Source organism: Oryctolagus cuniculus, chromosome 5 (genome assembly GCF_964237555.1).
Source record: "Oryctolagus cuniculus chromosome 5, mOryCun1.1, whole genome shotgun sequence".
NCBI classification, from domain to species: domain Eukaryota; kingdom Metazoa; phylum Chordata; class Mammalia; order Lagomorpha; family Leporidae; genus Oryctolagus; species Oryctolagus cuniculus.
The window spans coordinates 168,161,009-168,187,700 of record NC_091436.1 but is presented as its reverse complement, the minus strand read 5'-3'; the positions used below and the strand labels follow the sequence as shown (position 1 = coordinate 168,187,700).

Here is a 26,692-nt window from a genome sequence, read left to right as displayed (position 1 = left end):
AAGGCCTAGACTTGCCCCAGATCCATTATTTTTGTCTGTCACTGGAGGCAACTTTCCCTTGCTGGCAGCCAGGAAAACGCCTGCTGACGTTTGCAGCTCAGACCTCAAAGCGTGGCGACGGCAGCGGCCTGGCCGGCGTGGGCCACGGCTGCACCAGCACCGCGGCCAGGACTCGGCCCCTCCGATCTTCTTGTTTTTTCTCTTACAGCAGGAAAGCGCCTGCAAATGTTTTTCCAACCCCAACACCCCTGTTGCCCTCCCAGTTCGGGTTTCTTATTGCAGGGCCTGGTCCTTCAAAGGCCTGAGCTGTCACCTCGGGGGCCTCCCAGGCTGCTCCCTGGACCAGCCCTGGCTGTGGGGCGCGGGAGGAGGTGAGAAAGGGGGTGCGGTGGGGCTCTCAAGAGGAAAGAGCTGGGCTCTGCAAATTAGGCCAGAGGTGCCCGGCCTCCACCCCCACCCCTCTGGGCACAGTGACAAATGGCCGTTCTCCAGAGGTCACACATGGGGCCTTTCTGTGCAAGACTTGGGCGCCTCAGCCTCCAGGGCCCCCTGTGCCAGCTCTGAACACTCCCCATGGTCCGGCCAACAGTCTGCTGCACGCGTAGGGGGAGCTACAAGTGCTCCCTCTGCTTCTGGGTGATCCAGCCAGGCCCAGAGCCCGTCAGGTGAGTTAGCAGCCTAGGACTGTCGCTACCCGGGCCATCTCCCTCCAACTCCCTCCCAAATGCAACCCAAGACGAAAGCTCACTTTTACTATGGTGTGTGGCACCGTCCAGGACCAGAGAAGCTTCTAGAGACGATGATTCTGGAGGGAAGTTCTTGACCAAGTCTGCAGTTGTGCAGAGAGACAGTGCACCTGGCCCCCGTGGAGACGCCCCTCCAGGAGTACCTGCCTGTGTGAAAAGGGGCGGCCTCTGACAGAAGACTAGCGCCAGTGCCCTGCCGTCTCCTCCACCCTGAAAACAGCAGACGGGGCGGGCGCTGTGGCTCACTTGGTTAATCCTCCACCTGCGGTGCCGACATCCCATATGGGCGCCGGTTCTAGTCCTGGTTGCTCCTCTTCCAGTCCAGCTCTCTGCTGTGGCCCAGGAGTGCAGTGGAGGATGGCCCAAGTGCTTGGGCCCTGCACCCCATGGGAGACCAGGATAAGCACCTGGCTCCTGGCTTCAGATCGGCCCAGCGCTGGCCGTGACGGCCATTTGGGGGGTGAACCAATGGAAGGAAGACCTTTCTCTCTGTCTCTCTCTATCTAACTCTATTTGTCAAAATTTAAAAAAAAAAAAAAAAAAAAAAAAAAAAAAAGCAAAGAGCTGCCCAAGGGCCTCTGAGGAACACCTGCCAATCTCCTTGAAAGACAAGAAATACAAAAACCGTGGGCTAAATTTGATTTCGTCCTTAACTGAACTAAGCATCTGCACCTTAATTGCTCAGAGCTCCGGGGGGCAGACAGCCCTGCAGCTGTAGCATCAGGCCTGCTCTGGGGAGACGGTCACACTCCGCGGACAGTTCTGCCTCGCTTGGTTCACGGCCAGAGTGCACATAGTGGGACTCCAAGTCGGAGCTGGCCTGGTGCAGACGAGCAGAGGCATTCGCAGTGTTTGGCACACAAGTGCACGAGTGCAAATTTATGTTCTCAAAGGAATGATTTCCAGTCACCTGGAAGCACGTGACTTTGGACGAGGCACTCCTTCTCTGAGGCCCAGACTCCGCATCTCTGAAATGGGGCTTGTGCCGGGTCGGACCCTGGAGTCTGTCAGCACGGCTGGAGACAGAATACTCCCAGCAAACGGTGGCACCGGCTGCCGTTCTGTGGTGCAGGTGGCCCTCGGCTTCCTGGGGTCTTCAGATGGTGAGAAATCACGCCCCAGCCCGCCTGCTGCCCAGCCTGTGAGAGTGAGAATCATGACAGAGGGCCGGGCGTCCACCCTGCCTTCCCTGGGCCACCCTGCCTTCTCTTGGCCACCCTGCCTTCCCTGGGCCACCCTGCCGCTGTTCCTCTGGCCCTGACACTGTCACCACCTCCAGCTGCTAGGGAACACATGAAAAGAGGTTCACTTGTCGCTCAGTTCTGGTGGCTGCGGGATCCAAACAGCAGTGTGCTCACGTCCTGGTGAGGGGCCCCAGTGGTGCCCTGCATGATGGAGATGGGCGGAGGGACTCAGCTGTGTGCGGCGGGAGAACTCTCACCTATGTGAGCCCAGGACAAGGGCGCCTGGGTCAGGCTTGTCCTCTTCCTGACAACTTGCTCTCACGCCCACCCATTCCCAAGGGGGGCCCCCAGGACCTGATGACCTGGCACTCGGCCCCGCCTCTTAAGGGCTCCACGCCCTCAGCACCACCAGTCCATCCAGCACACGAACCTCCAGGGGACAGACCCTATCCAAGCTGTCACCTGCCCCCCCACCCCACCCCCAGGTGCATGTGTCGCTTGTGCCATGACAGCAGTCCCACTACTCACTGAGACACTGGCCTCAGAGAGGGTCTTGGCTGGCATTACTACAGGCTCAGGTGACATTTCTACTTCATCCGAGGGCCTCCTCTGAGACATGGGACTTACAGGCACAAAGCCCGTGGGGCTGGCTGACGTGGAGTAGACACTGCCACACTGCATCTGTCTCAAATCATTTTTTTTTTCACATCTCAATGTAAAGCCATCACACCAAGGAAATGGAATTTAAATTAAAAAAAAAAAAAAAACAGAACCAGATTTTTCTTTTTTCCTTTCACATCTCATTCTGAACACGGTTTGGGTTTGAAGAATCATCTGTGGCAAGTTGAGTTTTTCTCTGCTACTGCTGTAAGCTGGACCAAAAAACCCATCTGTGATCGTCAAACCCACAGGCCCTGTCTGAAGTGGGAAAGCCATGTGATTTGCGAGACGCAGGAATGGGAGAAGGCACTATGACAGCCTGCTGGTCGGGGGAAGGTCTCAGCCAGTGGACGGGAAGAAAGCAGCCTTGGGCACCGCAGACGGAGCTGTCGCTGGGGACACCCGCACCCCGTACTGGAGCGCCAGTTTGAGTCTCGGCTACACCACACTTCCAGTCCAGCTCCCTGCTCATGCTCCCGGGAAGCAGTGAACGCTGACCCAACACTCAGGCCCCGGCCACCCACGCCGGAGACCCGGATGGAGTTCTGGATGCCTGGCTTTGGTCTGGCTTAGCCCAGGCTGTTGCAGGTATGTAGGGACTGGCCCCGTGAACAGATCTCTCTCTCCGTCTCTCCCTTTCTCTCTGTCACTCTGCCTTTCAAATAAATAAACGTTAAACAATCAAGCCTCAGTTCCCTTGTTTCAGAGAACCAAGGAGGCCCTCACTCAGGGGTGTTTCCTGCCTGCCCAAGCCCTGCCTTCATGGTGCGCCTGCGGCGTCCGCCACTCCTCGCCTGCATCGGCCGTGCTGTCACTCAGCTTCCGGCCCCTCGTTGGGTCTGCTCTCTGGGCTGGGTTGCTGGGACTGCGCGCTCCAGCTGTGACGTGAGCTCCTAGCCCCTGGTCCACAGAGTCTCCTTGAGGGCTTGGCCACCACTCCGCCTCACGTGGGGTCAGTGTCCGCAGGTGGCGGGCACGCTCCAGGGCCTGGTGCCCTCTGCTGTCCTTCCTCAGGCTGGGTCACCTCATGTCAGACCGGGTGGTATCTGTTCCACGTGGACCCGAAGCCTAGCGGATTCTGGCTGGGAGAATAACACCCGCTCCGCATATCTTTGGAGTGAGCCCCGCTGGTCATAACTTCCTTTCTTTTCAGCTTAGCACTGACAGATGAGTCACCAGATTCCAATATTCTGAATGGGCATGGGGCCCTTTTTACAATTTTATAGTTTTGTAGGAACAATAACTTAGGAGTGGCACAGTCTTCTCCCACAACTTTCCCTTTTCTCTTTCTCTGGGGGGGGGGGGAAGTGAAGAGGGGGTGCCAAAAGCTGATTTTCAGAGAACCCCAGCTGTCCAGAAGTCCTGATGAGCAGGGGTGGAACAGGCAGACTTCAAACACGAATCCCAGCGCCTGCGCCTCGCCGCCAGCTTCAACAGACTGCACAGCAGCGGGCTGTTGTGTTTGGATCGAAAGGATCCGAGAGTCTTGGGCAGGCTGGAAATGCAACCGATTTTATTAGGAGTAAAATTAATTCAATGGAATTCTATTGAAATTGCATGGGGGGAAAAAGAATTTGGCCCAGTTTATTCCAGACTCACAGAATCTGGTCCAATTCTTTCATTTACTTCCTTACTTCAACTTAGCCCAAAAGAAATTTCTAGCAAACGACCCTGCTACATGTATTCTAAAAAACAAGAAGACAAACAAAACACCCAAACCAGTACACCCAACCCAGGCTGGAAGAGTCACACATCACCAAGCAAAGCTGAAATCCCAGTTTTGTAAACATTAATTTTCCTATTTGAGCAAGGACAAATCAGTAACTTTTTTATTATCTCACCAAAGCCCATAAAAGCTCCAAATTCTTCAACTTCTAATAATATCTTTCAAGTCCAAGCCTTAAGACAACTTTGTTAGGACCAATAAAATCTGAATTTAGAGCAAATGGGATCACATCAAAGACAACTGTGTGTCACCCAGAGGATGAACGCTTTGTAGCAAGAGTCCCTGGGTCCCAATGGCGGCGCATGGCTAACCTGTCTGATTCTCAGAGCTTCCTGAGCTTAGCTTAATCTTGGCAAAGACAAACATTAGGAACGAACCAGGGTGAAATGGCAATGTAGACCACAAAGAACCAGAATACTTCTAAAGTGATTTCACGAGAAGCCTGCAGTGTGCCAAGCGCTACCCACACCCACACACTGTCTACACTGCAGAACACTGCAGAAGAGGGTCGGAGAGGTCAGGAACCGTCTTTTCGCTGGAGGAGTAACTGCGGAACTGGACTGGGACCCAAGATTCTTTGATTCCCAGACACGACGGCATCACTCAGCTCAGGGCGCTCTGACATCCCTTCCCTCAAGAATCTCACCTGTGAGCCTGCACGGGTGCCGGTGTAACTCCTTCCGGAAGCTAGTATCTTGACTGGCTCTGAGTTTATGGGAGTAGTTCCCATAAAGTGACACGTCCCCTGAGGCAGGCAGAGTGCTTTCTTGACCATTATATTCCTGATGTCCAACTCAGTAAATATCAGACGAACGCTAAATACTGAAGTCAGGATCCATACATCCTAAAGGAGGGACCACTGTCGTACTCTTTGGAATACCACATCTGCATAAAGCTTGCTGGTCGAAATCATGGACGTGCGTATTGCACTATGTTAGTTTCTCCTGGTCCTGCGATGGATAATGATGAAGCTTCTGGGAGGAACACAGCGTGGCCACTTGGAGAGGTGGCAGTTTTGTGACTACGGAAGACTGCACAGAATAGAGGAATCTGATGACGACTGGCTCACTCGCCCAGGTCAACGAGCCTCAACGATGCACACTGAAGGCCTCGAGCGCCTGGGTGCTTAAGGACAGAAAAGATGTTCGGACGTTAAGGCAGCCTGGGTGGCTTATATGGCCCCGCCCTGTCCCCCGGGGCCTATGCCAGCCCTGGATGCGCAATCTTGTGTAGGATGCTAGGCACGATGGGCCAGCGTGGAAAAAAAAAAAAAGCCATGAGAACCTCTCAGCTTTAGTGAGGCATGAAGATAAGCAAAACATCAGGAAGTTAAACCTGCTGTAATGACCGTGGGTTCTATGTTACAGGCAGGCTATTTATAATGTCCTTATGCTATTTTTTTTTTCTGGGAGTAACGGTACATGACAGAGACCAGAAAAATTCATCTGTGTCTTCCCAGCCCTCCCTCCACCTGCCCTGTCCAGGACATTCAGATGCCTGACCCTAGGACTGGCTGGTACAGAAAGGAGAGACTAGACTGGGCCGGAGGGACAGCAGCGCTGGGTCTGGCAGAGGTCAGGGCAGAGCCTAGGACAGAGAGGGGTGTGACGAGGAGACGCGGAGGCATCTGGAGGAGCAGACGGGGGATGGACACGTCTGGGTTCACTGCTGTCCCAGGACGGCCACCTCTCGCCACCTCCAGAGACTACAGAAAAGAAAGGAACACGCCGCGCTCCAGTGCTTCCGAGGAGCATGGTTCCTGGTCTCCAGACTGGGGAGGACACGTCTCCTTGGTGTGACGTGTGGAGCAGACTGGCTGCATCCTCTGCCCCAGTGCGGATCTGCAGGCTGAGCCACTGCAGCGCAGGGCACGAACCGCACAATGCAGCGCAGGACTCGCTGGACGTGGACGGCGCTGCGCAGAGGGCACGCAGGGCGGAGACAGCCTGCTCAGACAGCATTCCAGGGTCGCTTCAATAGAAAATAATGTGGGTTATGATATACATTTTTCTCTAGAAGAGCATAAAAGATGACTTTTTAGTGTAATAAGGTGAGGCTCAACATAAAAATGTGCTGGATAAAGCCACAGTAATACCTCCTAGTCCCAAGAAGTCGAGCTATGATATTCCAGTCGAGAGCTATATTAGGCAAGCAGCGCTCCGGATATAAATCATGAAGTTCTCTGTCTGGCCATAACACGTCCAGATGGCTTATAATTGAAAAACAAGATTAAAATGTTTTTATTTGCACTCTAAATCTTTAGCATTAAGTATATATAAAAAAAAAGCTACAGATGTTGGGTTAAAAAAATCCTAACAAGTAGCAAGAAAAAAATCATTTTATCAGCTGAGGTCATATGTCATACACTATTGCAATAGGTCGAACCAAGAGGCTGCATTGCTTCCCTGTGGCTGTGCCCACTGGATGCCGTGATGGTGCTTTGAACTTCCTCTGAGTGACAGCACAGAAAAACTGGGGCTCAAAATGCTTAGTTTTGAAATTTTAACAATGTGAATAGCATCTCATCAGAAAAAGCCAATTTCTAAGGAAACAGCCGAATGTTTTAGGTTTGTGGAGACCACACAATGGTATGTTTCTGAATAGCACAACTGTATTTGCTCCAGTAGTGCATGCCCTAAAGGCACAATGTCTTCACAAGGCTCTGTCCACCAAAAATACACTGTTAATCACATACGTGACATTAAATTTTCTGTGGGGCAGGTGTCGTCGCCTGCGTCCCATACTGACATGCCAACAGGAGACTTGCTTGTCCCACTTCCGATCCAGCTTCCTGCTAGTGCATTTTGGGAGGCAGCAGGAGATGGCTACCCACGTGGAGACGGCTCCGGCCTCAACCTGCCTAGCTCTGGCTGTCATGGGCATTTGGGGAGTGGACCAGTCGATGGAAGAGATTTCTCTCTCTCTCTCTCTCTCTCTCTCTCTCTCTCTCTAGGTCTGCCTCGCATGTAGATGAAAATAAGCAGAAATTTTAAAAAGTGTTTTCTAATAGCCACATCAGAAAAATGAAAAGACATAGGTTGAATGACTTTCAACAATGTTACTTAACTTAATATATCCAAAAACATTATCATTTCAACTTATAATACACTTAAATAATTATCAATGAGATACTTTACATTCTTGGGAGGGGCACACTTTTAAATAGTGTGTATTTCACATTTACAACACATTAAGCTAACCTAGAACAGCTGCATTTCAAGTGCCTGATAGCCACATCTGGTTAGTGGCTATAGTGCTAGATGGAGAAGTTTGAAGTTTGCTTATTTACTGCATTTTTTTGAAAGGCAGAGAAAGAGTTAGAGAGGAAGGGGAAGGGAGGGAGGGGAGTATCTTCCATTGGCTGTTTCACTCCTCAAATGCCCACAACAGCTAGGACTGGACCAAGCCAAGCAGGCTCTCAGAACACCAACCCAGGTCTTCGTGTGGGTGGCAGGGGTGAAGTACTTGAGCCATCTCCTGCCGCCCTTCAGGGTGTGCACCAGTAGTAAGCTGGAGTCAGGAGTCGAGCCAGGACTTGAACCTGGCACAGTTAAACCCATTGTGGGATGCAGATGGCCGAGCAGCGTCTGAAACTGACAAATGCAAACATCTGCCCCGAGGGAGAATTCTAGCCCAGTGCAGCTTCCTCACTGCCTTGCGCTCCTCCAGCCGACTGGGTATTGAAAGGTGGTCTCTGTGTCTTGTCAACCGATGGATCTCTGTGTCCCCAGGGAGCTTAGAGACCTTCACTTCCAGCCGGTGAGCAGGAAAACAGAGGGAAGGCCCAGAAGTGCTGCTTGCACTCTGCTCTGCACAGCGTGGCTCTGCAGGAGGCAGACCTCCATGTTCACTCCCACCACGCAGGGGAAGTGACGCGCTCACTGTGAAGTCCCTGGATGTTCCCCAGAGCCAGTACTGACCGGCATCATCAGCCCTGGCTTGGTGCTCACACAGCTCACGTTCAGCAGTGTGTGGCCCCGGCAGCTTCACTGCTGGGGGCACTGGCAGGTGCGTGACGTGAGGACAGCATGTGTGCAGGGCACAGCTCTGACCCACACCCGGTGAGGCAGGTGTGTGGAGGATCGTCCTCTAGAGAATGTTACAGTCACTGTGGCTGAGTGGCCGGTTTCCACCCCGAGTTCTGTGGGATGGCAGTGTGGGAAGAGTTGTTGTCTGGGGCCTGAGCTGGAAGACAGTGAGGCTGGCGGCTGAACTCACTAGAAAGATGGCTCGCTCCCACGTCTGGAGCGCTGAGTGCCGGCTGGCAGCCCCAGGTCCTTTCCATGCAGCCCTCTCCATGCGGGCTAACCTCACAAGGAAGCAACCCTGCACTGCCCGTCACGAGCTTGGCTGGGCACAGCCACCGCCCCAGTCTCTCCTGAGGCAGGCACAAGCCCTCCTGCAGTCCAGGCAGGGCACAGAGGCTCCACTCCCTGACTGGAGCAGCAGGTGCAACCGCACACAGGCCGTGGCCGCTTTCACAGCTATGGTCTGTCCCAGAGCCTGGACCAAGCTGTGCATCCCTGGGGGCTCCTGAAAGGTTGTGACCCCTGCTTAACACGCAAGTGCTGAAGACGGAGGTGCAGGGGTCCAGCAGACAAGGCTCAGAGCCACAGAGCTGAGATATTAGCCAATGAGGGAGACGCTGGATACGGAGAAACCCACTTGAACCAGCGTGCCGCTATTCCAGCGTGCCGCCAGAGCCGTATCAGCACTGGAGACCGCGAAAGTCTCAGAAAGTTCCTCTAGCCATGCTCAAGGCCAGACTACCTCTCTGGCACAGGCTGCCCCCACCAAGGTGAAACGATAGAACAGTACAGGCCTCAGCGAGGCTGACAACGGTGGCCCAGAAAGACAGCTCAGCCAAAGGCGTCAGCTGGTGCAGAGCCCAGGGCGAGGGTGAGCAGTGTCGGAAGCAGAGTCCAACAAGAGGACTCGAGCCTCCCGGGCTGAAGTCCAGGGACTCAGGACAGCCTGGCTCAGTCCATGGCCAGGGCACACAGAGCAGAGGCTTCGTGGGCCAGAGAGGGACCTCAGCATCTCGGGCTCACGGACAGACTGCGTTGCATGTCCACTCGGGCTGGTGGGTTCCAGGAGGAGGAACTGGGCAGGGCTCTTCCTGTCGACTGAGCACAGCAGAAGCTGAGAGCTGCCCCGCCCCCTGGAAGACCAGCATCCATTGAGACAGCAGGAGTCTGGCATCTCTCAAATGAGACAGTCACACAGTGAAACAACTACAATTAAGAACACGTGGCAATCATCTGTGGCAATTTAATCATTTTAAATTGTCATTACATTGGAAATTAAATAAAACACCGCAAGAATGATTATCAATGGTTAAAAAAAAACAGAGGAATCGAATGAACCGATCACCAACTTGTGATGTCTGAGCTACGGATGCACTAAGATATCTCCTGGCAGTCCACTTGCTCCAGCACCCACTGGAGTGGGCCCACCAGCAAACACAACCTGCAGTTATTCCCGACTCTCCAACCTCACGTGTGCTAAAACAAAATGAAAGTTTCCCACTCAGTAAAGACGAAAGGCTAATAGACTTGAACGTTTACTGCATGTTTTGGGGGTGTGCCCTAATCTCCCCCTTGGCCAAGTTCCCATCACATAAATCAGACCCTTGAGTTATCATTCTTAGAGTAGTCATAAAAACAATAATAAAAGCACCGTGAGGTCAAAGAATGTTAAGAACAGTCAGAAAAATGAGAGAGACATAAAACAAAGTATAAAAGACCAACTAAGACTGGCGAATGCAGGTACTGCACCCCCAAGTGTCCTCCAGCAGAAGGGAGCTGCCACTGCTGTTTTATTTAACGAGCCTCCACATAAATCCAGCTGCTAACCAAGTGATAAGTCCATCTCGGAACACGGGGGGCCCTTCCCGACCGGCCTCAGATCCCGCTGCCATTAACAGGAATTCACTCTTACCGTAAGGAAGAAAAACAGATCTGGAAATGTCCTTCGCATTTGTTTTTTAAGCATCGGTTGATTTGACTCTTTTAAGGGGGGGGGGGGGCAACAAAATTAACCTGGGAACTCTCGATCAGAAGGAAGAAAGGGCAGGAAGGAGAATGGAAGGAGAGCCAGCCCTGAATACTCGAGATGTTTCCAATGTGGACAAGGTGTCGAGATGTTTTCCTGGATACCAAGCAGAGCTTCCAGACTCTACAACAGACGTGGTCTTAAAACCATTCAGAATCTGCTGGAAAGGAGGAGAGTGAAAAGAGCATTGTATTTGGAATGCATTTTTGTGGGACACACACATGCTCTTGCAGACTTTTTAACCCCGAAGTTTTGGGGCCTGATGAATCATTTCTAAAAGCAGAGCGTGGAGCAGACTGCCCTGCAGAGTCGCACCTGGTGAGGGAGGCCGGGTTGGTGGAAGGCAGCCTGGGAGACGGGGGAAAGCCCAGCCCTGCCACAGGCTCACCATGCAACCTTGGCAGGTTGCTTGCCCTCTGTCTCAGGCGCCCAGATGTCAAGTGGGAATATTAATGCACAGAGGTTAGAACAGGCAGTGAGGAAAGGCTTGGCAAGCAAGGCAGCAGCAGGCACAGAGAGGAAACCATGAGTCACAGCAAGGGAGACAGAGGCAGGGACCAGGAGCCGACCAAGGCCACAGTGGGGAGGGCGATCCAGAGTTCAGACCAGGGAGGTGGAGAAACGGGGCAGGCGCCAGGGCTCCAGAGTGAGTTACACAGATAAAGAATGCTTTATGTATGCCGTGCACTACACTGGCTTCTTCAATTTCTTAAACAGTCTGTGTGTGTGTGTGTGTGTGTGTGCAGGGGAGAGCAGCACAAGACCGGTCTCATTTGGGGGCTTTCTTTTACTGATTCCTAAGAAGCAGGCGCAGTAGGGTCACAGGCGTGGTCTCTATCCTAGGGTTTCTGACTGGGGAAGGCAGCGAAGAGCTGATATTTAACCAGCAGCAGTGAGGGAGGCACAGCACGCTCACGTCCCTTCAGAGAAGGGAATCGGAGATCCGCTCAGGATTCTCCTCCCTACAGAACTCTTAATGCAGGGCGCCCTTCCAGCTGAGCCGTCTCCAAGTTCAGATGCTGGCATCGGGCTCCCGTGCTGCTCACGGAACCTAGCACTCCGTAATTCAGGTAACATACTCCACGCTTCCCAGCACCACACACTTGACTTTAATGAACTGCTGTACATTTCTGAATGGCCGGTCACTGCCCTCGATGCACTCGGGCAGTGCTGATGCAAACCGCACAAGTCAGTGTCCAAGACACAGATTGCGAGGCAGACTCCCATCAAGCCAGCCTCCACTCTGGGCAGCAGCCACAAAGCCAAGGGGCCAGAAGCCACCTGCACTGTTAACCAACTGGCCACAAATCCTGGGGCCTCTGTGACCCTCTCAGGTCGATAATTCACTAGAATGACTCAGAGAACTCAGGAATGTGCTACACATACGACGACAGTTTTATTACAAGAATACAGCTCAGGACAGTGGGGCACAGTCCGGGAGGGTTCCACAGGGGAAGCTTGTGTGTGCTCCTGACACATCACCCTCCTACCACATCTCTGTGTGCACCAACCATGAGGCTGCACCGTGCATCACGTCAAAGTTTCTATCAGGGTTTCATTACTGAGGCATGATTGATTGAAACATGTGGTTAAACTCAATTGCCAGGGGGTGGGGCTGACCTCACACGGCTCCACGCCGTGACCCACTAAGCAGGCAGGTCCTCCTTGCATGCCTGGTACCAAGCTGAAACCATCCAGGGATCCACCATGGAGAACAGAGACACTCCTACCACGGGAGAAATCCGAGGATTTATTTTGTCTCCTTCCCAGGAACCAGGACAAAGATCAGTAAAATTCTTTATTATTCAAGTAGGACATAACTGGAGGTAGAAATTGTTTTCTACTGTGTCTTACTGCTGATAACATAACTCAGTATCATGCTCACAATTTAAAAAGCAGCACAGAATCTCAATCCTGCCTGAAAAATACCACACTTGTATTTATTAGTGTCTAACATAAAAATTATTTGTGATCCAGTCACATTTATAACGATAAAATCTTCTGTTCTTCAATGTGAATTTACATTTGCTACTACTGAAGTTCTTATCAGTTTTCATAAAATGTTTCTTTTTCAAGGTCATCCAGAACACCTTGCTTTGTCAATAATCTCACCAATTCTGCTTGCTGCACAATTCCATTCATAAATGGCCTCAGTCTAGTGGGGCAGCTCAGGAGTAAACTTTCAGGCTTCGGATTAATCAAGACAAAGCACTGAAGAGCCAGGATTAGCAGCAGTGAACAGAGCGCAGTCACTGACCCTCACATGCGTCAGTCAGGCATGCTTTCACAGCACCTGATGAGGTGCACCCTATTTTCTGTTTTACAAATGAGCAAACCTAAGTAACTTAGCGAATTCTACGTAGAAAGTAATGGAGCTAGTTTTCAAATTCGATTGGCTTGTCTCTGGCAGCTAAGGTCCTAACTGCCATTGGCTTATCTCTAATAATTTCACAGGGCAAATTCTGTATGAAGTTTCAAAATTCTCCAAAATATTAAGGCTTTCAGTAGTAGTTATAATGGAAATCGAACTTGGATTTTCATCTGACCGCAATCCTGACACTGAGATGCAGCGAGACAAGCTCTGCTCCTGCCTCTTTCCCTCTTTGTGGTAGCCTGAAAAAGGCCCCCCAAGGATCTGGAGTTGAGGAGATGCTGCTTGGGGGCCCAGTGCCACCACAGGGCTGTGAGCAGGAGGGGAGGGTGGGAGCAGCCAGACAGGTGAGTGATGGCCGCAGCAGAGGACGGCGGTGGGCTCTGCAGATGGAGGAAGGGGCCACAGGCCAAGGAGTGTGAGCAGCCTATGGAGGCTGGGAAGCCAGATTCTCCCTCAGAGCCTTCAGGGAGGCAGCTCTGCTGAGCCGTGATGTCCGTCTGTAAGATCCATCTGGACTTTCCACTTGCAGAGAAGTAAAAACGACAGACACCTCGTCCTGCTGTCTGAAACACAACTTATTTTCTCATAGTTCTGGAGGTCAAAATTCCAAGATCATGGTGCCAGGATCACCATTTTCTGGTGTGGCTGCCTCCTCATCTTGTCCTCCCCTGGCGGGGTTTGCAGCAGAGCACTGGTGTCTCGGCCTCCTCATCGGGGGCCCCACCCTCAGGACCGCATCCAGACCCAGTCACCCCCCAGAGTGCCCTTCTCCAGACCACGTCAGGAGCTGGAGCCTCAATTCCATCCACAGCCATGTGGGTTACAGCCTCTAGATTTGGGGGAGTTTGTTTTCAGCAACAATCAGAAAGCAATTGGCTTAGGAGCCAGTGTTGTGGTGTAGCAGGTAAAGCCACCACCGTAAGTGGTGGCATCCCTCATGTGCACCTGGCTGCTCCACTTCCGACCCAGCTCTCTGCTGTGGCCTGGGAAAGCAGCAGAAGATGGCCCAAGTGCTTGGGCCCCTGCACCCGCGTGGGAGACCTGGAGGAAGCTCCTGGCTCCTGGCTTGGGATCAGCCTAGCTCCGGCCGCTGCGGCCTTCTAGGGAGTGAACCAGCAGATGGAAGACCTCTCTTTCTGCCTCTGTCTCTCTGTAACTCTGCCTTTCAAATAAATAAATAAATCCTTAAAGAAAAAGAGAGAGAAAACAATTGGTTTCTCTTTCATCTTCTTTCTCCATAAATTAGCATCTTATTTTCTGTTCCTGTTTGTAGAATATATGGAAGTTAAACATATTTTTTATCTTTACTACTGTCTACAACACATGATTAAAGTATGCCGGCTTTTAAATTATTTTTAAACTAATCAAAATATTACACGTAAATAATGCAGAAAGTAAAATCGTGTGAAAAGACTTCCCACAAAACCCAGAAATCCCTGGTTCCCGGCCCTTCCCGCCTAAGACCCTCCAGAGTCCCCCTTTTTTTTAAGGTTTATTTTATTTATTTGAAAGAGTTACAGAGAGAGAGAGAGAGAGAGACAGAGAGACAGAGAGAGAGAGAGAGAGAAATATTCCATGCCCTGGTTCACTCCCCAAATGGCCGCAGTGACCGGAGCTGAACAGATCTGAAGCCAGGAGCCAGGAGCTTCTTCTGGGTCTCTCACACGGGTGCAGGGGCCCAAGCACTTGGGCCATCTCCTACTGCTTTCCTAGGTGCATTAGCAGGAAGCTGGATGGGAAGTGGAGCAGCCGGGACTCGAACCGGCACCCACGTGGGATGCGCAGGCCTTGACGGTGCCCTTTCAACACGTCTGAGATTTTGCTGCAGGGCGTGTCTGTACTATTACTTCCTGAGTAAGCTGTTGACTTCCTCCTGCAGCACCAAAGGAGTTTTTGCATATTTACATTGTTTCTGAAAAGGCTCATTTCCTCTCTATAATTATTTCTCTATTTTGGTTCAATCTATATTCATAGTTAGCCACTGTTAAATTCTAGGTAAATATTATTCACTCAATCAACCAGTGCACCATGATTTTGTTCCTTCATTTAAAAACCCAACCGCTCTCCCCACAAGACTTAATAACTCTTGGTTTGTTTTTTCATTTGATTAGTTTTCTCCGTGCATCCACTCCAGTTCCAACTGTGTATTTCACTCCAACCCCCCACACAATGTATCTCAGTACAACTTCCCATGCCCTCAGTCAGCAGCTCCCTGAGCGCCTCCCATCCCATCCCCCACTTGCCAAAGCCCTCGCCCCTGATGCCCTCCACTTTCCCCACAGTTGCTGGACTTGCACTTGGACCTGCTGCTTCTCGTCCTGGCAGCTCCTCTGCTGTCATCCTGAGAACCCCCGACCCCCTCTGTGTTGCGGCCCCTACTCCCGAGCACTATGCTTTTCTCTTTCCTGGATTATTCCTCGCGTTTAGTGTGGTATAGTGTGGGTAGCTTTCTCAGAAAAGTAACAATAACGACTTTAACAATGGTGACGTGTGAAATGTGGGTAATATTCTGACTGGGCATAACATTTCAGATGAAAAGTCCTGAAAAATCATTGCTAAGATTTCGAGGCCTTTATTGCTTCTCCCGACCTGAACACTCACACAGTCTCTGCCATCGCAAGACTCATGGTCTTTGTTTTGGGGGAGTTTTCTTGAAATATCCACTTGATAATTCCCTTCTATTTTGAATCCTCTCATTATGAGATTCTCATTAGACACTTTCACTCTTCAATATATTTCTACTTCCTGCATCTTTAATTTTCATCCCTTTCTTGATGCCCCTTCTGTATCCTCTCTCACTTCAATAGTGACCTCTTCCAGTTCCAACAATTAACTTCTTCAGGTTCCCCCCAGGGGCACTGGGGGGCTTTTCCCTGGGTCATTATGGAAGTCTAGATGTCCTGTGTTCTAGAGTAATCGCAGACTCCATCCCAGTAAGACTGTGCATTTCCCCCCCCTGGCTGGCCTTAGGAACCCATGAGGCTGTGCTAGGGATACAGATAGGAGTTAAGATGAAATTCACAGTTCTGCCTGATAACAGCACACTTACAAGAAATCCAGACATGCAGATAAATGTCCATGTATCTTTCTATTAGATCTGAACCAGGGTACCAAACTATAAGCTTCTTTCTAGAAGTTCATGAAATGAAAATCCAACTTAGGATCTTAGGATATCCACAGACTTGCTGAGTCTGCCCTGTGTCAAGTGACGGCGTGAACTCCAGGACGCCTGGTTGCCTCCCACCCGCCCTGGGTGAAGGCTGGTGCCGCACGTGAGAGGTGACAGGTACAGTGTATGCTGAAGGCAGCTAATCTTCCTAGTTAAAATGCCAAAGGATGTGAATGTCCCCCTGGGGATGATTGCTGTCCTTTCCCTTCATGCTGTGCAATTTTATGGTCACCTGGGTTCTGGGATTCTCATTTTGCTTCATATTCTTGAAGGCACACAAATTCTCAGCCAGTATATTTCAAGTCTCAGAGCGTCTCCCAAATGTCCAAGACTTAAAGGGGCAGAAACTTTGACAGACTGGGACCAAAAATGAAGAGATGCTTGGGTCTAGCAGGACAGAGTCTCTAGACTGTCACGCTTACATGGGAATGGTTTGGTTTACAATGGACAAGGGCCAGAGAGAGATACTTCTAAACAAAAGGTGGAACAGTAGACCATTGGCCCATTGAGGCATGTTTAATGAGAGACAACAACAAAATACAGCAGCTAGAAATTTCTCCTAATGTCTGAGAAAGGATTTGCCGGCCACTCAGTGATACACCAAAACCCAGCAGGTTCTTTCTTTATGATAAATTTACAGATATTTCCACAACTACATAACATTCTCAATTCTATTTCTTTATAGTAATATCTACCCGAAGGATTTCTCAATCTAAGATATTTTCTACGACCATTTCATTGAGAAAAAAACTTGGAAATCTGTCGTTCCACATAAACTGCTGAGGCGGGGGAAATGTTTAAATAAACAAAGACATACCTATGTCAGCAAAAATCACAGGGAAAGGAAACTGGTATTTTATGGAGACCTGAGTGCAATCACGGAACGGCCAACTGTAACAGTTCTAGGTCTAAGGACAGAATTCAAGGTCAAATCTGGTGCCCAGGAGAAGCTGCAGGAAATGCAACAGCCCTAGGAGAACGTGGCCTCTGTTTGACCTCATAGAAGAACAGGATTAATGTTGTTTTCCTGGATCGAACAGATGATTAAACACCATTTTTGGGGCCGGTGCTGTGGCACAGTGGATTGAAGCCCTGGCCTGAAGCGCCGGCATCCCATATGGGTGCTGGTTCTAGTCCCGGCTGCTCCTCTTCTGATAACGCTCTCTGCTATAGCCTGGGAAAGCAGTACAAGATGGCCCAAGTGCTAGGGCTCCTGCACCCATGTGGGAGACCCGGAAGAGCTCCTGGCTCCTGGCTCCTGGCTCCTGGCTCCTGGCTTCGGATCGGCGCAGCTCCGGCCGTTATGGCCATCTGGGGAGTGAACCAGCAGATGGAAGACCTCTCTCTCTGTCTCTACCTCTCTCTGTAACTCTTTCAAATAAATAAAATAAATCTTTAAAAAAAATAAACAAACATCATTTTCTAAAATTCCCATCAACTCTGAAGATCAACAATAGCTTGAAAATCATTTTATAGGTTGGTATCTATACACATTGTTTAGTGAAAGGATCTTTATATATGTTTGCATATATATATATGCATATATATGTACATTTGGGACATGTCATTCTCACTCCTAGAATGACATGTCTTTGAAAATTTGAAAAGGAGTTGAAAATGTCCCAATCTAGATTACAAGTATTCAGATGTTAACAATATCACTAAATCGTCTACAATGAAGGCATTTTCATGTTCAGATTTCTATATGCAAACCAAAGACTCTGAACTCTGAGGCAGACTTTTTTTATGGAATTTTCATGTTTTATGTTTCATGGAATTCAGAGTATTCCTATAAGGCATCAACCTTTAAGGCATCAAAATTACATATATGCATAAAGATGTTTAAATTAAAAAATGGTGCTGGTGTTGCAGTACAGAGGGTTAAGATGCCACTTGTCGCACCAACATCTTTATCAGAGAGTCCGTCCAAGTCCTGGTCGGTCTGCTTCGGACCCAGCTCTCTGCTAACGCACCCGGAGGCAGCAGGAGACGGCTGAAGTGCTTGAGTCCCTGCCACCCACGTGGCAGACCTGGATGGAGTTCCTGGCTCCTTGCTGCCGCCTGTTCCAGCCCCAGCTATCGGGGCATTTGAAAGTGAACCAAAAGGTGGAAGATTCTCCCCCCACCCCGACTCACTCCCCCCTCTCCCCCTCCCACTTTGCCTCTCTCCCCACTCTATCTCCATCACTCTGCCTTTCAAATAAGTAAGTCTTTAAAAATAAGAAAATGAAACTCTTAGGAAAAAAAGGCAAAGTTATTTAAGAATAAAAGATATTTAAATTAATTATAAGAGAATCTACACATACCTCATACATTATATTTCCTTATTATAGAACAATTAAAAGTAGAATGAACATTTGTACATTTGGGGACAGCACTGTGGCATAGCAGGTAAAGATGCCACCTGCAGTGCCAGCATCCCATAGGGCACCGGTTCAAGTCCCGGCTGCTCCACTTGCAATTCAGCTCTCTGCTATGGCCTGGGAAAGCTGTAGAAGATGGCCCACGTCCTTGAACCCCTGCACCTGCATGGGAGACCTGGAGGAAGCTCCTGGCTCCTGGCTTTGGATCAGTGCAGCTCCAGTGGTTGCGGCCATTTGGTGAGTGAACCAGCGGATGGAAGACCTTGCTCTCTCTCTCTCTGCCTCTGCCTCTCTGTAACTCTGCCTTTCAAATAAATAAATAAATCTTAACAACTAAAAAAAGAAAATTTACACATTTAAAAACACCCAGGCAGTGATACATGGACAAATCCATAGGCCCTATGCCTTGAATCCAATTAAAATTAAAAGATTAATTCTGTGAAAACACAAAGTTCACGTGAACTGCTTCAATGGTGGAAGCACTTTGTGATATTAGGACCGTGTAAAGCTAGACGTCCACGTTCTGAGAGCAGTGCACTCACTCAGGGTCCTCGACCTTCAGCACACTCAGAATGTCACCAACGGCCAGAGGAGCGACAGGGCTGAGGACGCGGCCTGGCCAGTCCCCCTCTTCCTCTACCCATCATCAGATCTCTAGGACAGTCGTCACAGGTCCCAGCAGGGCCATGAGGAGCAGACCTGGAGTGCTGGTTCCGGAAGGCCACCCAGCCTCAAGGTCCTCCTTGTGGGTGCACAGAAATCGGGGGTCCCTGGGCACTTGATCTTACACAGGAAGATGTGTAGGGAAAAAAGTATATAGGGAAGATGTATGGAAACAGCCATTTTTCAGTAAGATAGATCTTCAAAAAGAATAGAACGAAAAATGAAGCCGACCCTGTTTATCCTCCACACTCTTACTGTGTGTATTTTGAATCCCTTGTGGTGCTTTAAAAAAATACAAATTCTCAGGCCTTGTTCCTGCAGACTGCAATTAGGTAAGCAGGAGAGGGGTCTAGGAACCCGTAATTTTATAAAGCTCCCCAAATGCTCTTAACAATCAACCATGTTTGGGGTTTCAGATTTGATGTTGTTTGGGAAAATTTCTTTGGGATAATATAACTTCTCAAATCACAACCCTCAAATTTTATTTCAGTTTTGAAATATTTAACTCCTATGTGTATGTGTTCCTTCGCCGCATGACAATTTACTGACTTGCTCCCTCACTTCAGTTAAAAATAACAAACTGTTTTCCACGCAGACGCTCACTTGGTGTTCGTGGCGAGCAGAGCGCAGGGTTCTCCCTGCCTCGGCGCTGCTCGCTCACCGCAGGGATGTGTAGGGATTCACTCACACTCACGTGGAAGAAGGCCATTCTGCTCCCGAGGACGGACGTCGAGTCACATGGCTCCCGACAGGGGACCAGTGGTGTCACTGCACACAAACGAGTGCCAGGCTGAAGGATGGTTTAAACTTCAGAGCCAGTGACGATGAAAGCACAGGTGTAGCTGGGATGAGGGAGGAGAAAGAATTCTTCCACTTCCCTCTGTAGTTCAGTTCCCAAATATTGCAACAGACTTGCCTCTGTGCCGGCTGTCTATGAGATGACAGCTGCTTTTTGAGGAAGTATTTTGTGAGGTTCTGATTTGTGTGATACAAAAACACGGTGTCAAGTGCAGGTCAACGTGTCGTCGTCACTGCCATCACAGATCCACTGTGAAGTTTCCGCGGCTTCAAGCATTTGACATCCATCCCTGTGTTTGCCTCCTCACTGGCACCCCATGAAGCAAGCACCCTCACTGTGCTCATTCTGTGCAGGGAGAAATGCAGGCACAAACGACCTGACGGACTGGCCCGGCACTGCAGAGCTGGGAAGTGACAGCGCCAGCTCCGGAACCCAGAAGCGTGGTTCCAGAGCTGATTTTCTGCAGTTCTGCTACAAGTGACACCTTTCACACAGAATCCAGGGCCAGCTGTGCAATTGAGGGGCCCTGTGAGCACTGCTTGGGGGACTCCAGCTCTGGCGCATACCAGCCCAGAGCTGCTAACGTGTCAGGGCACTTGTGCTGCAGTGACAGGCGGGGAGCTCTCACTGGCTTGGGCTCTGACTCACTTTTTCTGGTCTAAGGCTAGGAATGTCACTTAGCTATTTCCTGGTTTTATATACTCCAAAGCACTCCTGCAAAACACCCTCCTGCAGTTCTTAAGACAGTAGTGAAAGGACAGAGTGTTCACGTTTTCCCCGGGTTCGTTTCCATCTCAGTTGGGACCAGGTTCAGACAAGCATTCATTCTATAATTCTAGAAATTTCTCTAAGTGTGACTGGCTATTGAAAATCAACCTTGCCTAGGTTTTGATTTATGAGTTTACTTTTAATTGTTCAGCGTTCAGACAGACGCACACACATGCTTCCATCTTAAGAGAAATGCTGTAAGGATTTAGCAGTTATCATTGCAGAATGCAGCTCCACACTGTTACCACTTTCACATAAGTGACTGTAATGGGCAGTTTTAAAAGAAACCAGACTTGTAAAAGACGCATTACGATAATCTTTCTGTGCTTAGTTTTTGTTAGGGACTAAGGGCGGAACCTGTAGAACCACCGAGCGTCTGTGTGGGAGGCTCTGGGACAGCACCCAGCCTTTCCTGCAGCTGGAACGTGCGTGAGGAGCCTCCTATAGATCAGGGGGCTTCAACACCTCCCTGGAGCCAGCCTCCCACCGCTGTCCACAGGAAGCATCCCTTCCCTTGGAGTATGGGGAGTCCGGGAGCCCTCCGGGAGGATGTCCCCTCGGTATCCACAGAACCCAGCTCTGTCGAGCTCGGCTCCGCCAGCGCCCTCCTTGCAACCAGATCCCATTTTCTGGTTTTGGCACCGTGCACCGTTGGAGAGTACGAGACAGTTTGTTGACACCTACGCTGGGGGTGTGAACTGCAGGCTGTGACACATCAGTGGCAACACAAACCTGCATTCTGCCTGCTTCAAAACATGCCTCTGACTTACGGGAAGCAGCCATAGGAATTTAGGAAGGCAGGAAGCTGGGCACAAATAGCTCAGAAAGCCCTACATTAACTTTTGTCGTGCGCACGGTGTTTTGGGCTCAGCCAATACTTTATGAGCCAGCAAAGAGGCATTTCAATCACCACTGCTCATTTTGTAAAAACAAGCTTTTAAAAACCTTTACTCCTACCAAGCCCCAGGACATCTTGCAGGTCAATGATGAGGGACAGAAGGGACAGGAGCCAGCAGGAAGAGGAGGAATGGGGACTGGCAGTGAAGAGAGCAGGTGCAGGGTGGGTGCCCGGGCCCAGCCCCTCCCACTGCAGGACAGTCTGCATCCCTCCTTCTTCCCCTCCGTCTGCAGAAAATTAAAAATGGATTCTCTTTAGCACTGCAGGTTGATCGCACTTACTCCCCAGTGGGAGGAGTGAGGGGCAGACACAGAGGTTGAGGCACACGCAGCTCCAGCACCCGGTCTGAGACAGGGTGAGGTGTCCCACGGCTCTCAGCCCGAGTGCGCTTCAGCTCCTTTCCTCCGGTCTAGTTTTCACTTTCTAATTGTGATACCTCCAATGGGAGTCCTTTTATAAAAAAATAGGAAGACGATGATCGAGCTGTGCTTTTAAGTCTGAAGGGCTCCATTACTATCAAAATAGAACACAGAAGGCAGGGGGGCTCTTGTTCTCCTTCCCAACTCTGTCACAGTCTAGAACAGAAGTCACGTGACCCTAACATGGAAAGGAGAGATTGGCTGGGGGGCTGGGGCTGGAGACAGACTCCCAGAAAGGTGATTCTTGGACACACGCCTATGCTATGCCTTTCGTGCTAAACTGTTGACTTTAAGGTTACCTCCTTCATTCCTAGGTATGCCAGTTTGGGGGCTCCCTCTTTGAATAGGAAGAAAACCCATCCAGTACATCAAATGGTGCCCCATCTATTTCTATCAGCTAGAGATTATTTTGATTAACAAGCTCTGCAAGGGTTAAGCTATAAGGTCATTAACACCTTAGTGTCATTTTTTTTAAGGTAAAAATCACTGGTTGAGATGATCTCAGAGATCCTGAACTTTGCTTTAGGAAGGAGGGTCAGCAGCCAGAGAGGAGAGTGACCAAATGTCCCCGCACTTGGGGCTGACCTTCACCTCCCTCCCTCCCATCTTCACTGGGGCTGCCTGGGGATGCCCACTCGGTGGCTGGCCACTGAAACGAAACCGACTTTCAGAGTCAGCCAGGTCTGGTTCAGCAATGTGACACATGACAAGAGGCTTTCAACGTGACAATTCTGGGTGTGACTCCTAGTAACTTTAAATACAGGCTGCACTGATATGGGACTGTCCAAGTCTCTGTTCACTCACTTGCAGGAAGCGGGAGATGAGGACCACTTTTCTTAGGAGCACTGCTGTGAGGCCAAAAGGAGATGCCTTCTCTGGGTGTCCTGCCAGTGCCCACTTCCGCAGGGTACAACACCATCACCCCCAGGCCCCAGGCCTGGCCATACCAGAAGCTGCAGCCAACAGAGGGGGTTCTCTGTGTGAATGCACACCCAGAGGCCTGGGCCTCCACCAGCAGAGTCACAGCCAGGATCCCCAGGTGCTGGAGCAAACCCCTGGGAAGGACCTGATGCAGACAGGAGCTCGGGGGTGGCTGGGGCATGCAGGGTGTGCCCTGAGGGCTGCGGCCGTGACAGACCTGGGCAGGGGCAGCCGCCTCTTCACCCTTGCTCCCAGACAGTGGTGCTGCAGGGACACCCTCTGCTCCCAAGCACTCCCTGGGACAGTTCAACCTGACTGGGAGACCGAGGGGTCAGATCAGCCCGCCCTGCGCTTGGCAATCAGTCCCTGCGGATGTCCTGGTTCCCTGAGGCCCACGCTGCAGTGGCCTTTCACGAACGCAGATGTCCCCTTTCTCTGAGGAAGCACTGCGCGGTGGCCCCGGGGGGGTGGGCACAGGCACACACCTGCAGCGTGTTCCACCGAGTTCTGAACACGCCAGCTCTGCTCTTCACAGACGGCAGTACTGAGCACACAGTTTTGCTGCCGCTCCCGTTGCCGATCCTGGTAGCTCCTCAGTAGATAAGTAATTAGGAGCAGTCTTGCTGGGCCCTGAATATTACAGATCCGTACCCTCTGAGCAGAACCTTAAGGCAGCAGTAAAGGTTTATGGCCGTGTAAAGCTGTCCAGCTGGAGTGGAAGCAACCCACACGTTTTCCATGCAGAACCCACTCACAGGACGCACTCCCCGCCCTCCTCACTCCCATCCGAGAGGCAGGCACACGGAGCAGATGTTTGCATGGGAATTTTCCCAGGGCTTAATTCAAGAAGCCGAAGCCCCGAGCACACCTGAGTAAATGAGGCCCAGGTGTGGCTGGCAGTCTCGGGCAGAAGGGTCACATTTCTCCACGACTGCGCCTTGTGCTCACCGAGAGCCGTGGAGGGGAGGCAAGACAGGCATTGCAACCTGTTCGCCTGGAATCCTGGCCACTTGCTGCAGTGGGCAGCGAGTCTGCACGCGGGGACAATGGAGAAGCTCTAAGCTTGTTGAATTCTGCGGTGTGTTCCAGAGAACACCTCACCCCTCAGACACAAATGACACTGGATGCTGCCATGCCAAGGCACTAACCTTAAAAAGCAGCGTCTCAGCATTGCCAGGAACAAACTTTGGAATTGGACATTTAAGCCGTTAGGGCCATATTTGCTTAAATCACAAAACTGAGACGCAGTTCCACATAAATAGGGGAAAAAAAACTCTGACAGTTTCAGTACACATAAAAACTGCTTCCTAAAATCCCTGAACAAAGGTATAAGCCTATACGTAAGAATTGGAACTGTACAGACATCGACACTGTCTCAAAGAACATACAAGTATGTAGAGACACCAGCAGTCAGCCCAGGGCCCTGTATATAGTCGGTACTCAATAAATGTTCCTAGAACTGAAGGACAAGACAGAACTCTGTGAGATCAAAAAGGAAGAAAAAAATTCTACAAAGTAAGCATTTTCTATAATAAGCATATCTCAAACTAATAGGCAGGAAGTATATTTAAAAAAATGTTTTTGCTTTAGGTCTAAAAGATTTTCCTTTCCAACTATAAAACAGCTGAAATCATGTATCCTCAGCCCAACATAATTTCACGCCTAATTTATGGAAACAGAATACCAAAGGCCTCTGAGAGGGAGAGGGCAGGCGGGAGGGAAGGGATAGTGTGACACTGACACAGGGACCTGCCCAGCCGTTGTTTGGAAGTGGGGAGGCCAGCGAGCCTGCCCTACAGGGCGGCACGGTGAGATTCCAGCGAAAACATGTGTTATGGGAGGAGGAGGGCGCCCAGCTGAATGAGCTTACTGTTACCTTTTCCCCTCTAACATAAGTCTTCTTTTTCCTGATACTGTCTGAATTTGAAACATCTAATTTAATCCGCTGGAGGGCCAGTCTTCCTTTTATTTCCTGTCTGTGCCGAGGCAGTCGCCTGTTTCAATTACGACTTTCTCCAGCTCCTACATTTCTCGTGCTCCAGCTGGCTCAGAGTGCACTTCCTTGGAAGGTAAAATGCACTAACTGTGCTGATCGGAGACTGATAGCCGGAGAGCCACAATATTTAATAGCTGCACTGATAAGGAGGTTTAAAAAAATCCATTTTTGAGCCTAAACAAAAGGATATTATGTAGCTGTATGTTCAATTAAGATCTAGTTAACTTCTTTTTCCCATTAGGTGGAACTTCACGCAGGCAGTGGACATAATTCATAGTGTTATGGCAAATTTCATCGGCACTGTGTGTTTGAGAAATGTGTCCCCTGCCTTCGGTTACTCACTGCTGATTCGGGACCAGCTTAGTGCAATTACTGCAGAGAACAGAACTGTGGGATTGATATGGCATTTCTGCAAAAACCTTGGCTGGCTAAAAATAAGACTGTTTTGTAGTCAAGAAAGGCAAAAAAAAAAAAAAAAAAGGTCTCTGGGCTGTAAACACCAGTCAATGCATTTCTTTTCTGCTTTATGAAAACCACAATTTTTTTTCTTTTTTTCCGTCTCTCCTTACTCATGGCGTAGCTTAATTACAGTTTAATCTCTTTCAGTGAGTAGCCCTTGAGACTTTATTGTCCAACCACAGTATTATCAAGGCTGTAGCTACAATTTATGGCAGAAGGTAGTGCCTCCCCTTAGGGAAAAGAAAACCAAAAAAAAAAAAAAATGCTGTCCTGCATAAATAAATAAGTAAATAATAAATAAATAAAATACTGACTTTATTACTAACTCACAGTGCAGATTTTTTATTAGGCCCCAGAGATGCCAGGCCAATAATTAAAGAAATACCTGAGAGGTGTTGATCAACACTTGCCCTGTTTAACTCCGCCGGCTCAATAAATCTGCAGGCAAACTTTTAAGTTAACAAGACTGTTTGGGCCTCCAGTTGCTGAAAGTATTCGGTTACACCGAGGGGAAATGAGGTGGGAGAGAGTGGAGGAGAGACTCAGAAGTAAAACACGACTCTCCCCACACTTGCCGGGCAGGAAATATACAGTAAAGAGTTAGCTGCAACTGAAGGGGTGGATAAGGTCAGTAAATTATTTTTGCTGCCTTAAGCTCACAGGTGTAATTTAGTGTCTTGGAGTGTTACTACATATTTTGAAGGAGTTGCCAGAATCCTGGGGGTTTCAATCAAATGAAAGGTAAAACTTTACCGCTCACCAGAACACAGATTACAGGCATGCAATGACTACTCACGTTCAAGACAGAATTTTAATCATTACTTTGCCATATTCTCTATTGTTTTCATTCTTTAAATGCTTTATGGTCAATTTGATTCATAAATTCATTAGCTTTAACACAGCAGAAACAATAGAAACCCTTGAAACAACTGGCCAGTGCTTGCTGGCTACTTGGAAGGTTTAACCTTTCGCACACTGACTTGGTTCTAATAGAAGCTTTGCGCGTGTCACGCATTTCCCGTCAATCACAGGCAGCCGGTGGGGCTCGATGCCACAGGGCACCCAGGGCCACCTGTGCCATCTCGGAGGCGCAAACCCCGGCACCAGGAACGTGGCCTCTGCCACCTCTTCCTCTTGTCACGCCTGGGCTGACTGTGGCAGGGACCAGAACCTCAGTGAGCGCTGCGCCCGCGAGCTGCTGCCACCAGGGACAAGCTCCTTGCTACACACAGCACCTACATCTCTAACGACCACGCTGCAGCCACGCTCATTTCAAAGTACACAAGGAAGGGCTCGGAGAACTCACATCCAGTCCTTACAATAGGCAGTTTTACATGGAGAAAGGTGCTGGCTCTGTTTCGTGTTCCCCTACAGTTCCTCATTGCACGACCGTTTAGGATGGCGGCTGACACGCACTGCCCATCGATTCTCCAGGCTGAGGTCATCTCCTCCAGACCTCAGGGTGCAGACTCGCGCACTCAGTGCAAGTTTCC

General features: G+C 50.0%; 1 protein-coding gene and 1 long non-coding RNA gene across 2 annotated transcripts in view; both read right to left on the bottom strand.

Moving 5' to 3' along the window:
- The window catches only part of GMDS (GDP-mannose 4,6-dehydratase), a 629,429-nt gene that overhangs the window by 154,002 nt on the left and 448,735 nt on the right, over positions 1-26,692 (bottom strand). The window lies entirely within an intron of this gene.
- Positions 411-18,026, bottom strand: LOC138849846 (uncharacterized). The gene is made up of 2 exons (XR_011389069.1): positions 6,412-18,026; positions 411-5,441 (listed from the first exon to the last, which is right to left on the bottom strand). It is a non-coding gene; the product is annotated as an uncharacterized lncRNA (long non-coding RNA).